This window comes from Dendropsophus ebraccatus, chromosome 9 (genome assembly GCF_027789765.1).
Source record: "Dendropsophus ebraccatus isolate aDenEbr1 chromosome 9, aDenEbr1.pat, whole genome shotgun sequence".
NCBI lineage: Eukaryota > Metazoa > Chordata > Amphibia > Anura > Hylidae > Dendropsophus > Dendropsophus ebraccatus.
The window spans coordinates 93,308,434-93,325,795 of record NC_091462.1 but is presented as its reverse complement, the minus strand read 5'-3'; the positions used below and the strand labels follow the sequence as shown (position 1 = coordinate 93,325,795).

General features: G+C 42.7%; 1 protein-coding gene across 4 annotated transcripts in view; it reads left to right on the top strand.

Annotated features, from left to right (window-relative positions):
• The window catches only part of C9H7orf50 (chromosome 9 C7orf50 homolog), a 225,749-nt gene that overhangs the window by 182,161 nt on the left and 26,226 nt on the right, over nt 1–17,362 (top strand). The gene's annotated exons all lie outside the window — the stretch shown is intronic.

The following is a 17,362-nucleotide window of genomic DNA, read 5'->3' as shown; positions in this document are numbered from 1 at the left end:
TGGAGATGTGCGGTGTGTAGGGGAAGTAGCAGTAGTAGTACAGTATAGTACATGATGGATAAGGCTGGAGATGTGCAGCTGTGTAGGGGTAGTACAGTATAATACATGATGGATAAGGCTGAAGATGGGGGGCTGTGTAGGGGTAGTAGTAGTAGCCGCATAATGTTCTGTGCAGCTTTGAACTGTGCCAAATCAATTCACTCATCTCAAGTCACAGACAAAGCAAACAGTATTTAAGATGATCGGATCTTTCTAATGCACTAACATACACTACAGAGCTGTACATAGAGTACATTGCTGGCATGAGTCTCAGCTTTAATGACCGATATTTTTACTAACCTAATATGTTGAGCAGGATTTTGGGGTATATACCCAAACTTGGCGAGAATAGTTAAATATTTTGTTCAGTGATTAGCACCGAGGTTCTGGGTTCATATCCAATAGTAGCCTCTGCATGGTGTTTCCATGTTCTCCATGATTGTGAGGGTTTCCGATAGGGGTTCTTTCCATCCCATACCAAAAAAAAACATACAGTTTGTGTCTTATTTAAAACTTCTAAATTTTAATTTAGTGGTGTTTGCTAGACTCATTGATGGTGGTATGTTTTTATGGGGTTAAATGACAGCTAAAGGCACTTTCAGATGACAACCAGTCCCCCCGATCCCCACATACATATTCACACTCTAAGGAGAGAGATGAGAAAGCCGCTACTGGGTATGCTTGGTGGCGGCTTCTCACCCAAAGATTAAAATTTAATATACTGAGCCTTTTCTTCCCGACTTCTGGCATCCTTATACTCCCTTACACATTAGGTGGTTGATTTACTCCAATGAAATCGTCAGTACAGAATGCCTAGTTTTTGAAACCAAGGAATGCCACCCTGGTCATGGAAAAGCAATGGGCGACAAGGAACTGAAGTATAATTAGCGCCTAGCTCAGGCTGATGCCTAGTAGCATGTGCAACCACCAACAGGTGACTATACCAGATCTCCCTGCCTTTCTTGTTCACTCTGCCTAATAAACCCAAGGAAGATCCCTGATGAAGGCTCTTCGGTAATTCAGAGCTGAAACGCGTTGGAGAAAATAAAAAAAAATTTTGTTAAAAAGTATTCATGCGATTGTGGTCTGCTAATTGCGTCCATTGTGAATTGAGGGATTGTGCTCTCATTGACCTGATCCAGCTCAGTGGTGAAAGTAAATAACCCTGGGAAGACTGCTGTCGCTAGCCCGCCTGGACAGATGTTGTAATATTCCATACATATTAATATGTCCACTCTATTGTGCTATAAAGTTTTGTCCTTGTGACCTGCTCGACAATATCTCAGATTTGCCTAATACCCCGTTTACATCAGCTCCTATTACACCGAATAAATACATATGTTTTGTATTATATTATTTCAACATGCATGAACTAATATAACCGCTATTAAATTAATCCCATTCATGAATTCACAATTTTATTTTAATGGGGCCTTAAACATAAAGGGATAAATATATAATTTCACTCTCAGCTGGCGCAGTTCCACACAGGCCAGATTCTGGTTGTGTATGGATCTTTTAGAGCGTTATTTTGTCTTTTTTTGACATGGCTGAACCCTTTCAAGATGTTGTCTTATAATGAGTGATGTCCTCAGAGACCAGTTAATGAAACCCAGATCGGGTGCAGATCCACGTGTGAATGTACACCTCAAATGGTTTGCCAGTATGTTGGCATCAAGTCTAATTTAATAAAAAAAATCTTTCTGGTTTTGTGTGTCTGTAAGGGCCCTTTTACATGTTTTGACGGTCTCCAGATAATGAGCCTCAATCCCTATGATCAGCAATATTTTACTGAGCCTTTTAACGGCTAGATCATTTGAGGAGCCAGGCCACACAAATGATCGCTTGATCGTTCTGGCGGCCCAATTTAACTCATTATTGCCCACACATCTCCAGTTTGCATAGGGCAATGTACAGCTAATAACAGTAATTTTATTGGCCCCACAAAAGCCAATGAATTTCTATTGTCTCATTTGCCAGCTGATCACTAGGCCTTTTACATGGGCTAGTTCTCGGGAATGATAATGTAAAAGGGCCTTACACCCAGAACCCATGTGAATCTAGTTAATGAAATGGGATTCTACGGTAATCTAAATACGACTCTTTACAACCACTTGGGCTCTGGGTGTTGCAGATATCATACAGATGCTAAAGTGTTTTATGGCAAGCAGGGGGTGGTGGAAACATAATGAAAAAGTCATACTTGCCTGTGCCCTTGCAGCACCACCAACTCATCGTAAGGGTGGGTTCACACCATAGAATCCACGCGGATAAGTTCTGGCGGATTCCGTACCTGCTCACGGCCACGCGTATCTCTGCTTGTGACATAGACACCATTCTATGCACGGGCGGATTCCGCCAGCCACTGAAAGAATTGACATGTCCATTCTTTCGAAGAAAGGTGGAATCGGCCCGGCCATAGAATAGTGTCTACGGAGCCGGCAGAGATGTGCCGCCACAAACAGGTACGAGCCACAGAATCCGCCAACACTTATCCGTGCGGATTCTGTAGTGTGAACCCACCCTAACCCTCCGGTCTCCTGTTTCTCCTGGCTTCCTGTGTTGCCATGACCAGGTAGGAAGTACCAGTGACCGCAAAGGTGCCCAGCCTCAGTCACTAACTGGCTTAGTGAGCATTTATCAGCAGGGTTGTGGCGCCACAGGACCATAAGCTACAGGAGACTGGCTGGGTCTGTGAGTGGTGGTCCTGCCCTCTAGATAGACGAAGAAGGGTAAGTATAAATTGTTTATTATGTGCCCCCTAAATAGCTTAGTTTCTTGATATGCCCTCCTATTCCCGAAATATGAGGCTTTATGGTTTGTCTCACAATTCAGTTAATAGTCAGATGGCTGTAACCCTAATTTTAAAAGTAGGAGTAAATGTCAGATGATGGGTGGGATTATGCATTTAGGGGGGGTGTATTAGGCATGCACACCCCTCAATATAAAATATTCACAGCTCCGAACTATATAATCATGGCCATCACCTAATAATCTCTCTATATTCTAGGAGGGCATATCAAGAGACTAAAAAGGTGTGATCAGGGCATCCCACGTTATTTATTGATGGTAACATCTCATTTTTATGGGTTGTGTTCACAGACAGGAAAATACAACCGTAAAATAAGGTATAAAAAGCATCCGTATTTTGCATCTAATAGTGTGCTACATTTAAGTTTATGGAGTAATGTCAGTCGGAATATTTTCTTTACATTGTATGCACAGTCAGATATTTTTTTTACATTATTAGACTCAAAATACGGCAACATTTTATACCTATTTTCAAAATCCACTCTTTTCTCTGTGATTGACCAACCATCTAATGTTTATGATGGGTCCCCGACTCCTCCCGATGAATCAGGAGTTTGACATAGTCTCCCCCCCCCACCCCCCAAGCCAAGCTGTCATGTATATGGTGGGATTGGGTGATTGAGAGAACAAAGAATTGAGTTTCTTGAAATCCAATGTGCCTGATCCTACTTTTCCCAAACATCTGCCATGAAGGAAAATTGTAGGAGGTTCCCATACACATTAGATGGTTGGCCAATACGTTAAGTTCAGCCAACATTGATCTTAAATGACTAGCCAGAAAGTCAGAAGTGTTTTTTTTTTCAGTAGGGGGGAGGGGATCATACGTCTGGCTTACTGCTATCCCGGATTGGATATGTTATCCACCATTGGAGAAGGCCCCCATATATAGGAGATTGTCAGCTGTTTGTGCCTAAAATGAGAGTGACTATTTTGTCATGTGAATGGCTAGCTTCGGAAGAACAATTTCAACAACTTGACAGGTGAGGACATCTGAACTCGTTCAGAAATGTTTTTGAACTCACCCTTTGAAGGGGATATTACCAGGAGAGCCCCTTGAAATTATACCATCTTATGACTTTTGGCTCCGCTGATGCATCACAGACTTCTTCTGGTATCAAGATAATTTCATAGTGCAGTAAATAGAGAAAAACTAAGAAAGCAGCAGCTTCTTCACATCATATAAGTTCTTTGTTTTCAAGGCCAAAGCCTTTGTTTAAAACTGTATTATTTTGAAGTCCCCAAAGATATCAGGGCTGGCATGACATGAATTATTGCTTTATTCTACGCTCGGAGAAGCTGACTTTATTTTTGGAAGCTTGGTTGCTCTTGGAAAAAAAAAGAGAAAGGAAATTCCCACTTTACTGTATATGAAACAAAGTACTTATACCAAGATGAAGATAGTCATCAGCAGTCAGATGCCTGAAAGAAAGACCCTATGTTCTAACAGAGAACAAAATCTGCATAGAGATTGTATTCTTTGTGTTTTAAGCTTTTTTGTAGGCCCTCTTGTGTTTTTCCAAATTAGCTGATCCCATAGGTTTTCCATGGGATTAAAGGGGTTGTCCAGCAAAAATCTTTTTTTTTTTTCAAATCAACTGATATCAGAAAGTTATATAGATTTGTAATTTACTTCTATAAAAAAAAATCTCAAGTCTTCCCATACTTATCAGCTGCTGTATGTCCTACAGGAAATTTTTTTTCTTTTCAGTCTGACACAGTGCTCTCTGCTGACATCTCTGGCCAAGACAGGAACTTTGTGTTGTTTTCTATGAATCCCCATAGAAAACCCCTCTGCTCTGGACAGTTCCTGTCTCAGCCAAAGATGTCAGTAAAGAGCACTGTGTCAGATTGAAAATAAAATGACATTTCCTGTAGGACATACAGCAGCTGATAAGTATGGGAAGACTTGAGATTTTTTAATAGAAGTAAATTACAAACCTATATAACTTTCTGACACCAGTTGATTTGAAATAAAAAGATTTTCCTGACATGGACATAGGGGGCAGCAGAGAGCACTATGTCACACTGGAAAGAATACCACTTAAGGGTCTGTCCACACGTACAGACTTGCAGCATAAATCTCGCTGCGAGTCTGTCAGGTCCTGGCAGTTCCCTGTCACTACATACTCGCAGACGGCTGCATGTATGTTATTCTGCCGGCCCCTTAACCCCTTCGGCTCCTGCTCTGCTGTGTCTGTATATACGTTACCTGTCCTCGCTGCACAGGGTCCCGCTGTCCTGCTCTCCCGCCCAGGCAATCAGTGGCTGTGGCTGGGCAACACACTGATTGGCCAGGCAGGAGAGCAGGACAGAGGGACCCCGTGCAGCAAGGACAGGTAACGTATATACAGACACAGCAGAGCGGGAGCCAAAGAGGTTAAGGGGCCGGCAGAATTACATACACGCAGCGCTCATTGAGACCGCTGCGAGTATGTAGTGACAGGGAACTGCCAGGACCTGACAGACTTACAGCGAGATTTACGATGCGAGTCTGTACGTGTGAACTAACCCTAAAGGGGTACTCCAGCGCCAATAAAAAAAAAAAACAATCAATCAAACATAGTTTTTACACTTACCATCCCTCCTGAATCTCTCTCCATTGAAAATTCCGGCTGTTTGCAGGTCCCTGAAGCTCCAGTTGGAGTTTCCATTTTTTCTTCACTTCCTGGTTTAGGGTTTCCCATGATGCATTTCGTCTCCTGTGATGTCTAACTGACTCTGTAAAACTGTTTAATGGCTTACATCTTGTTCAGCCAATCAGAGCTGAGTAACCTGAGTCATCTGATAAAGGGAGGCTGGCTTAACAGGACATAGACCCGCCTTCCTCTTGATGATGTCATAGTCACAAAATGGCTTTTACAGAGCAGCCTGGGGTCAACAGTCATTAGGTAAGAATGAGTTTACTTCACTTCCTGATGGGGGGATTGAGGGGGGGAAAGATAGGGAAGGGGGACAGATTGGTGATTGAAGCATATTACAAAGTTATATAACTTTGTAATGTGTTTCAATTTCTGGGGAATAGCTTTTCGATTGATTACCCCTTTAATGCAGGACATACAGCAGCTGATAAGTCCTGGAACACTGTAGATTTTTAAATAGAAGTAAATTACAAATCTATATAACTTTCTTGAACCTGTTAATTTGAAAGAATAAAAATCACTGTAGTACTTCTTTAAGAGCTCAATATTCTTACTTCCAAGATCTGGAGAGATGAGAGGAAATCCCCGGGGTTCTGGGTGGAGGAGGAATCGCATACAACACCAAGCATGGTAAACAAGGGGCCACTAGTGAACACGTCTATGTCAGGGCAGTCTGATGATCAGGCCCTGGAACTATGCACTATGTCTGTATATTGGGAAGTATATGCACTATATTGTATGACATGGACTCTTGGCCATAGGTGAATGAAAGCTTCATCTAGTAGTATGATACAGCAAATTATTAGCAACCCATTATTACAGCCTGTATATTACATATAGCTTAGACACAGGTAACCCATCTGGTATCAGCCGATATTATAGAAGAGTAGTGGTAGTTCCTTATTCTGGTTCTCCTGAGGTAATCAGTCTCTTCCAGGGATCGGCTGTGAGAAGACGGCCACTATGTAGCGGTGCTCTTCCTCCCCGCTCATGCATGCAGTGCGTGAAAGAGATCTCATCCTGGAGACGAGAGGCACAAAAGCCCTCTTCTTATTGAAATTTCCTGTGGTTTTCCACTTTAGTCGATTATCCAGAAACTTTGAGGGAAACACAAAAACAATAGAAACCATATTCCCTTACCATTTGTATACACAGTATAATGGAGTTACTGGGTTCTTTCGGCCCTGTATGTTTCCTGGAAAAAAAACCAAAAACTTTCACCAGAACTATAAAGATGTATTTTCTAGGACAACTCCATTTATTACATATGGCTTTGGGAATGGTGAGTGACAACCAGCATAGTCAGCTCGGGTGACAACTCATCTTTACCTGACTTCTGAATAGAAAAGTCTAGTTATACAACTATCCTGTAGGAGGCATCACTGATTTAAAAGGGCAGTTCACCAGTTTTATTTTTTTAAGTTAACTAGTGCCAGAGATTTGTAATTTACCTCTATTAAAAAAATTTAAGTTTTCCAGTACTTATTAGCTGCTGTATGTCCTGCAGTAAGTGGTGTATTCTTTCCAGTCTGGAGAGCAGGAGAGGTTTTCTATGAGGATTTGCTACTGCTCTGGACAGGTCCTGACATAGACAGGTGGCAGCAGAGGGCGCTGTGTCAGACTGGAAATAATACACCACTTCCTGCAGGACATACAGCAGCTGATACGTACTGGATTTTTTTATAAAAATAAATTACAAACCTCTGGCACCAGTTGATTTAAAGGAAACAAGTTTTTGGTGAACAACCCCTTAAGGGTACGTTCACACTTACCGGATCCGCAGCGTATTTTCTGCTGCGGATCCACAGCAGATCTGCAGCAGATTTCATTTAAATAACTGAACACAGCATCAAATCTGCACCATCAAATCTGCTGCGGATCCTGTAGGTGTGAACGCACCCTTAATGTTTAGGAGTCTCTGAAAAAACAGAATTCAATTACATCCATCCTTTTTAACTGGTGACCCTCTAGCTGTTGCCAAACTACAACTCCCAGCATGCCCTGACAGCTGCTGGACATCTGCAGGTTGGGGAACACTAATTTGGAAAAATGATTGGTGCAGAATTCAGGCTCTGAGCTGTGATTGTTACTTCCTATTGTTACGGGTGTCATCCTTTTATCCCAGCTTGTGCCTGATGAACAGGGGTCTGAGTGCTCAGCTTCTTATGGGCAACCAAAGAGATGGCTATTGACTATAATGGCCATCCATGCAGAGGGTCTTCTTCTATTCTCACAAATAGCGCCACCCTTGTCCAAAGGCGATGTCATGTATTGCAGATTAGCTCCACGTACGTGTATGAGGGATAATCTGCAATATGAGACGTATCCCATTGATAAGAGTGGCGTTGTTTCCAGGAAAAAACAAATCACTTTTTTTTGTAATCTATTATGTTATGTTATGTTGGATACAAACATTTTTTTTGCGCATTGGTATAAAAGTGTTATTCCTTATTATATTGTGCTTGACAGCCCTCCCGGCTTTATGCTGTTTCTCATTCCCTTGAATTCCCTAGTTTGACATCTGCAGCGGGATGATACTGAATCTCCACTAACACAGATAACTTACGACAACTGCCCCTAGCAGTCCAAGGATCTTTCTGCGCTTTCTAAAATTGCCGCCTTTGCGTTCTATGTCCTCCGCTGTTGGTATAAATTATCCAGTTCTCTCCCTCGCACTGTACACGATAGCTCTGTCCATGACGTAGATGGCTCACAGGCTTCTCAGGCCCATTCAACCCAACTGCTTCCAGGCCCATTGACTGCATAAATCCAGATGGGGAAAATTAGAGGTTAGGGATAACTTTCCTGGTGGTCTAGGGCAAATAAGAAATGAATGATAACATCCCTGGTAGGCTGGGTGGTGAAGGGATTGGAGATTACATCCCTGGTGGTCAAGGTCAAATAGAAGATTAATGAGGGCTTTAAAGATACTGTCCCTGGTTGTCTAGAGCAAACCTAAAGAGTCACTGTCGTATTTTCTTTTTTTTTTTTTTTTTTTTTTGCAGAAATCAATAGTCCAGGCGATTTTAAGAAACTTTGTAATTGGGTTGTTTAGGCAAATATGCCATTATCTGCATTCAAAAAGCCTTTTCCCAGGTCCTTCCTCTTTTCCATTCACTGCAAAATGTCAGGAAATTGTGACTTGTTGCATCAGACACAACCCTGTCTGTTCTATAGAGATTGGAGGGGGGAGGAGGGAGATGAGTCGGCAGCAGAGAGCAGAGAAGAAAGGATTACACAGCCTGGAGCTCCATGAAAGCCGCATTCAGAGGTCAGAGAGGTCAGTGCTGACTGTCAGAGGAGATAGCCGGTAATGTAGCTGTAAATTAATTTTTTGTTGTCCTGTTTTGGTGCCTCATCTCCCTTCACCCCTCCCCTCTCCATACACAATGATGAAGACAGGGGGGAGAGCTTCAAACTGCTTTTTCATGATAAAAATGCATTTTCCGGCTAATAAACCCAATTACAAAGTTTATTAAAATCGACAGTACTATTGATTTCTGCAAAAAAAATTTAAACGACATTGCGAATTGAGAATTCGCAGCGAAATCCACTGTGGATCCAGTTCCTGTTTTTTCCCTCTGGGAATACATACTCACAGCGGGATTGACATCCCGCCGGCTGGAGCCTATATCACCTGCTCCATGCTCCGGCTTCCTTCAGGGGTTCCCGGCGTCTGCTCATCCCTTATTGGCTGAGCGGGATGTGCAGCCGAGAACCCCTGAAACAAGCCGGAGCATGGAGCAGGTACATTAGGCTCCTCCTGGGGGGGTTCTAACTTACATACTCGCGGCGGGATGTCAATCCCGCTTCAAGTATGTGTTCTCCTAAGGATGAACGAACACTGGATCCACAGTGGGTTTTGCTTGAATTCCCCTGCAGATCCAGTGTGGGATAAGGCACCTAAAGGGGTCATCTCATCTCGTAAATTGTTGTTCTCAAGTAAATGTAAACTCAAAAGCCCAACACTGCAAGGTAACTGCACTAACTCCCAAGACATAGTGACCGGGGCATAGTCTCCGAATGTAGACCCTACAACTTTACAGCGATCTTAGTCCTGCCCAGCCAGCATCAGGCCTCCATTAACCCTTTGCTGCAGCTGGCCCAAGGAGAAGATTGGTTAATCCACGTCAACACAGCTTGCCGGAGACCACCCAGTGCTGCCCTCAGGGTTTATTTAAAAAAAAAAAGGATACGACTTAAACTCTAAATTGCCCATCGTCGTCCTATCAGGCGTATTACACGGAGTGGGCTTAGCGCTGGGTGGGAGCATTATCAGTGTTATTCTTGAAGCTTTCTGGTGGGGCGCAGCGTTTGATGTTGCGGAGATGGAAGAGCGCTCATGTTCTGCACACAGCTAGGCTGTTTACGCTGGCAGGGGCCCATGCAGAAGGACTGTTTTGAAGTCCCTTTATGCGATTAGGGGAGCAGAGCCGCTCTTCAACCACAAAGCCACTTCAGTCAGCACATTTTACATTCCTACACACCATGTTTTGAAAGGGGAGAGATGGGTCTGCGATCCTGGAGACAAAAGACACTGGAAATCCAGGCGTAATAATAATAATTACAGACTTTGGCATCTCCTCCTCCTCCTTGTAGTGCGGTGCCACCTGACTACCCTCTCACCCCGAATCTCGCCAGCTGATAGACTACAGATCTTGAAGGCCGGCTCTGACGTTTCAGCTAATTACAGAGCGCGGCTCCTCATCTCCAGGCTGTTATTATCAGCCGCCTGGCAGGAATTAATGGCTGCTTGCAGCGTTATCACCACCCTGCCTGGCAGATTGTTGTGTCATGTTCTGTAATGCGCTCTATCCTTATCCTGTTTATTTCCATACTCTTATAATTTACCATTGCACCATGGCCTATTTATAGATTTCGGCGTAACAAGGTGGGTGTGGGGTTCTGGAAGTGTTCCTATAAATATGACATTGGAATCTCGCAGTCATTTTATTTTCCGAGGCATATGGAGGACAGCTGACTTTAGGAATATCTCCTAAATCAAATGCTTTGCTCACGGATGATGACTATTTTCTGGAGGATCGCAGTCAGCCCGTGACGGAGATCTTGCCCACAGGGCACTGTTAAGCTGACTTGCGTGCATGCCAATGTAGGGTATATAAATAGGATGATCATTAAAGAAGAACTCCACCCATGTGCTAAACAGGAGAACAGAACCACCCGCTGCTTACTTGGTACATCCCACCTCAAATACTGTAATTAAAGATATAATAACCTTGTTTTTCGCCTCTTTGTGGTGTAAATGTTAGAATATTTTGACTTCCAGTTTACTTTTGCATGAAGAAATCATACTCCTTACATACCAACATTATATATATATATATATATATATATATATATATATATATATAGTGGTGCCTTGGATTACGAGCATAATTCTTTCGTGCTGGACGTGCTTGTTATCCAAATCTGCTCTTAAACCAAAGCAAATTTTCCTATAAGAAATCATAGAAATGCAGACAATTGGTTCCACACCCCAAAAATAATGATTTATTTTTCTGAATAACATATAAAACAGATGAAATAAACATTCAGAAACAGCAGAATGTAATATTATAAATTACTGTACAGTAATGGAGAGGATGGGAAACACAAGGGCGGACAGAGACTGCAGGGAGCAGGAAGGAATGAGCAGGGCAGATGTGGGCACATACATGCAGCACTCTCTGTCCGGGGTGAGAGGGGTTACAGTTATAGATAGATTACCTCCACAGACCTGTCCCCTGATGTAAACCCCAGCCTGAAGTGGATTTGCTATGATTTGGAAGGTGAGGGAGACTTCCTGGGTCAGAGTACAGGGCGGTAGACCCCGCTATGCAGATCTGTCTTCTCCAAAGGCTGGAAGTCAAATTTTGAGCGTTCGTGTTCAGAGATTGCTGCCAAACCCGAACAGTTCGGCAAGTCCGCTCAACTGCAAGTTCATGTGGATCCTTTAGTCCTTAAGTCACATTGGGGCCCCAGTGGCACCATTAACTTGACAAGCATGAAGCATTTTTACCTGGTTGCCATGGGGCACCCAAGGTTTGAGACAGCCATTGGGGCTTACATTGAGTAACCTAAGCAGGTTTTGGAAGAGTGGATTATCCAGACAATAACTCTCCTCTGACAAGCCCTTTATCATCCTTTGTTGCATCTTTTCTTATGCTGCACCTGGCCTATGGAACAGATTTTGAAGGGGTGGCCCAGGACAAAGTTCTTTTTACAGGTATGCCCAGGCTGTGTGATACTTCTCTCCTGCAGTCTCTGTTATCCTGGTGCCTGGTGTCAACTACTCGGTGCAGAGAGATATTGCTTAACCAGAAGGATCCGCCTCCTGGGCACTTGAGATCAATGTAGGTTTTCTTGCCCATGTAACCTTCATGATCACCACCAGACATGTTTCCCCTGCTCTTCACGTCCTCTATATAGAGCTATGAGAGCTTCAACTGCTGACAGAGTCCCTTTAAATACCTACGCATCCCTGTTTTAATATTTTTTTTAGTAGGATATGATGCTGATTACATTAACAGTCAGCTCTTGTTCTGGAGGGCTGGGAACTTTGTATGTCTCATACCTTCGTTCTCCCTCGGGTCGAGATGACTGAGTGCCGGACGACGCGGTCACCTTATTAACGCTTCTGACATCAGATATGTTGAAGGCTTGAAATCCAATTCCTGCAGCATTTGCCTGATCGAGAAGTGTTATTGGACTGATTGTCTGATAGTCCCAAAGACTGGACCTCATCCATCGCTCTGCTGCTGGGACTAGGCTCATGCGTCATCATTTATTAAAAACTTTATAAAGCCTAAGAAACTTGTTAAAAAAAAAAGAAAATAGGGAAAAAGCAGCTGTCAGGGAAGGAGCCACAGAACGTCATAGCTTTACACGGTGCTGAAACGTCTCAGCAGTTGCTAATAGCTATGGACAATCCGCTGCCAATAAACAGAGTCAGGGAAAGGTCAGACGGAGCACATTGTGTTTTTGTCCTTGCATCAGTCTAATAGCTTTACCATTAAGATGTGTCTTGAGAAAATAACCATTTACCCCCCTTTTCTTAATAATGTAAACGGTGTAATAAAAGTGATTCCTTATAGTATGGAGTAATAAAGGGAATGGAACGTATTTAAAGACAGTGGATGGATTCCAAAAAGATCTGGGACAATCTCCAGAATATCATTAATTGTCCTACCCTTTCACATGGTGTGTAACCAGCAGTAATGCACTCTCTATGGAAAGTTTAGCCTTGACAGATGGTGCTGGGATTTTCTGGATGTAGCTCTGGGTTTTTCATCTTGTCGCCCATGGGCCTAATCCAACCTGTTAGGATCTTGGACCGGTTGTTTTCTGCGTATTATACTGCACAATGGAGCCAATTTTGACACTCGAGGTTTTGTTTTAGGGAATTACAACATATGAGATCACAAATATTGTCCTTGCATAGATTAAGTTACGGTACTGTATGTACCGTAAAAAACTGTATGTAAAACTACACCCCTTCACAAAAATAGAAGAAGTTGACATAACCAAATTTTGGCCTCCAATAACAAATTTGCAATCCACTGCCCGGTTCCCACCTCCATCCAACACTTCTCCATCTATATGTGTTGGAGGCTCATATTACGTTTTTAGGTCTTTCAATCAATGTCCTCCCCATTTTGACAATATGTCCCTTTGACGGTAACCATCAATATACTGATACCCTGGTATCAAGGATCTTTTGCAAAGAACTTTTTTTGGACATGTTTTGAAAACCGAACGTTTTCTTCATCAGATCATGAACTTTGGGCCTGAATGATCATTTGGGCTAAACTGCCACGCTGTTGTGGTGCTGGCTTATCCATATGAGAACAGAAGGGTCGGGCAATGAAAAGCCATCATCTGTGGGCGGAGAGTCAGGCCACCTTATACTGTAGGCCGAACTTGCCTACTTTAGTGTATGGGGGCTGAGGTGTATTACCACATGTCAACTATGGACATGTGTAATAATGTTTTTTTTTTAAAAAAAAACAACAACCATATTTTTAAGGAAAAGTCCACAGAGGCCAGAAGGGAGTCACTTTTTTTTTTTTTTACTTTTATATACCCTGTTAATGTAGACACTGGAATTCTTCCAATTGGTAAATTTCACTTTTCTTGAAGTAATTGTGTCTGAGTGTGATGTTTACCTGTAAGTCATAGCAGAGTAATTTCCTCGCGCCCCCTTCTACACCCCTGATGGCTGGTGTTTACATTACATCTGCTGGAACCGCAGTTGTCCATATTACTTCAAAAGACTCCACTGCTTATGTTTTGTTATTCACCCCCCCCCCCCTTCCTCGACTCTAGTGAAATGTGAGCGGTGTTCTTATATTAAACACTGAGGACTGGGCCCTAATGAAGTAACATGTCATTAATCATTGTAGTTCGAGCTGAGAAAAAAAATTCTAAACAAAACACTGGTCCTTGGGCGGATTTCATACTTAAACTGTAACAGCTGTACTGTGCCTCCCCAAACTGCGATATAAGATTACCCCGGAGAGCTGATGTGTATACATCCATGTTATTATACTGACAAGCGAGGAGATGTTTATACTTCAGACCCTGAGGCCACCACCGTGCACGTGATGCTATGTGAAACTGGTTGCATCCATAGAAACACATTGAAAAAATATCGCATGCAACTGCAGTGGAGCAGGCGCCCATTAACTGCAACTTTGGTCTAGTGTGATACAGTTGTACAACATAGTCAGCTTTGCACAGTTGTTGGTGACTATTGATGTGTGTTATGCAATTTAGGAAGCAGGACTTTTTTGGTCTAATCAAGTGGCAATGAAGGAACCCTGGAACCTAAAAATTGTCCCAGTCTGTATTATTTTTTATATGGATGGGAGATCGCCAGCTATGGTTATATGCTGGGAGAAGAACAATAGTACTGCAATACATAGCTTAAGGCTACGTTCACACTGCGTTAAAGCCAACTTCTCAGCAGCTTTTTGATGACTGACATAAAGGGAGTGTACAATAAGGATCCCTTTAGATTAGAAGATCTTTGGCCGTCCATGGCCGCAAATGAGTGACGATCAGTGAGATCAGCACTCATTTGAAGTGCCTTTAAGAAAGCACGATGAATAGAGTGGCCGATCACTGTATAGTTCATGCGGCTATTTTATGCTATTTTACTATAGGCTACACATCCCCGTTAACACAGGAAGATGTGCAGCCGAGATCGGTAGATTTTTTAAGCCCGCACAAAATATGTGATCAGCCGAATTTGCCATCTCCTCAGCTGATCGGTGTCACTTTTACACAGGCCAATCATCGATCAAAGGAATGTTTCTAGCAATGCTCCTGGCTGATAATCTTGCTTATGTCTTCTTAACCTGGATCAGATGATATAACTCTTATTTCAATCTGTCACTCCAGCAGATTTGGAGATAAAGACCACAAGGCATTCCTTATGGCCACAGAGGTTCAGCAACATTCAGCTCCCTCTCGCTTAAATATTGCCCCTATACCTTCATACATAAATGCCAACTCTGTGATCATCACTGGGCTTTTGCAACACAGGGGAATGCCCTGTGGCCTTTACTTGCACATTTCTAAAGCATATAACTCAGCACTGGAGTGATGGATTCAAATAAGAGTTATCTCCTGATTCAGGTTAAGAAGCACTATTGTATACAGGCCCACTTTAAGGAGTGATACAGCATGCAAAATTTAACACAAGTGCCGGGGTAGGTCCCGGTGCATGTTGTAAACGGATCCTTGGACCACCATTTACCCAAAGACAATCAGAAGTGTTTCATCCTGTCCTCTGTTTGAGACATATGTATTAAGGTTTGCTAGATGAAAAATCATGGACCTCCAGAAGTTGAAAATCCCATTAACTTAGATTTCTCCATTGTAAAGATGAAATTTTGATGGAAAATATAGTTAACTTTAGACAGGAACAATCTTTTCTGACCATATCGGCCTCTCATGGAATAGACAAGGAGGCTACTGGGAGTCTGTATACGGCATCTCATATGCTAGTATTAGTGCACCAAGTCTTTGAGGGACCACTGGATGTCACTAAAGATGAGCGAACCTGGAGCATGCTCAAGTCGATCTGAACCCGAACTTTCGGCATTTGATTAGCGGTGGCTGCTAAACTTGGATAAAGCCTTAAGGCTATCTGGAAATCATGGATATAGTCATTGGCTGTATCCATGTTTTCCAGACAACCTTAGAGCTTTATCCAAGTTCAGCAGCCCCAGCTAATCAAATACCGAATGTTCGGGTTCTGATCGACTCGAACCAGAACCCAGTTCGCTCATCTCTAGTTGTTACTTTAACAGATACTCAGTGTACGTGAGTGGAGTTGTCTGTGCCGGTGATATATGACTGAATGGTGATCTGTTACCTACAAGATTTGTCTAGACTTTGATTTGTCTGGCTGGTTTCACGCTTCTCAGGTGGCTATCTACAAGCCTACGATAGCACTGGAGAATCCAACAACAACATACATATTTATTGTAAGAGAAAAATAAACAGCTAATCCCAATAGTTTGCTCATCACGTCAGTAGGACAGCCAGCCACCACCTTAACATACGCCTCCTATATATCTAAATTAGGAAACCTTAGTTTCATAATTGTCGTCATTCACAGAGGAATGTAATATGTCCTCCCAGAATTCAGAGTGACACATTCCCTTCAGACGGCAGAGCGGCAGGTTTCAGCAGATACATTGGTCTTTGCATCACACCCTATATAATATTCCATAAATTAAGTTAATCCACGCCTCTGTCTCTGACTTATTAAAAAAGCGGCCCAACACCTACTGACACCTATTTTATAAAGTGTGAGCACCTGACGTGACCCTCGTGAGTGAAGCGCTAATATTTACCATAGACAAAGTAATAAGTCACCCATTAACCAAGCAACCAGAACTAACGTCACTCATTCCTTTAAGAACAGCTTTAAAGGGCTCCAGAAGTAAATATTACATCTTAGGCTAGTGCATAGAGTATTCTTTGCATGGAATCCATGTGACATCGGCTGCCCTTTTTTCCCCCCAATAAAGATTTGAAATCAGCATTGTGGAAAGAAAGGAAGTAACATGTAATTGTTCCGATGTGAGGTCCATGTGGATGCCATATTGGGTAGCCAGGATGCTTGTTATCCCCATTGAATATATGGCCAAATTTGTGGCATTGAAAGTAGGAGGATATGCCTGTGAATGTGTGAACATAGCCTTAAAGGGGTACTACGGAGGGGAAAAAAAATTGTTTTCAGATTAACGGGGCTCAGAAAGTTATACAGATTTGTAAATTACTTCTGTTCAAAAATCTCAAGTCTACCAGTACTTATCAGCTCCTTTATGTCCCGCAGGAAGCGGAGTATTCTTTTCAGTAGACATGATGCTCTCTTCTGCCACCTCTGTGTCAGGAACAGTGGCAAAGCTACCATAGAGGCAGGGAAGGCGGTTGCTATGGGGCCCGTGGAGGGAGGGGGCCCAGGGAAGATAAGAGCCTCCTGTGTCCTTTTGCTTAACCCCTTATTTACTGCAGTGTGTAAGTGACCAAGTGTTCTCTTACATGTTGCAAAACAAAGAAAGGGTTAATACAGAAGACAATTAGCTCTCTCCTGACTACTCTGATAACCTGTGACCTCTGTTCTCTGAGTTCCTGCAGAGGTTAGGGCTTATCAGTGCAGGAGTAGAGGGAGAGAGCTAATTGTCTTCTGTATTTACCCTTTTTTGTTTTGCAACATGCAAGAGAACACTGGGTCACTTACACACTGCAGTAAATAAAGGGTTAAGCAAAAGGTAGTCTGCTCCTGCACCTATGTATATAACCATAGGATTCTGCCTCTGGCCACAAGATAATTTTTTTTTGGCCACATCACCAAGTAT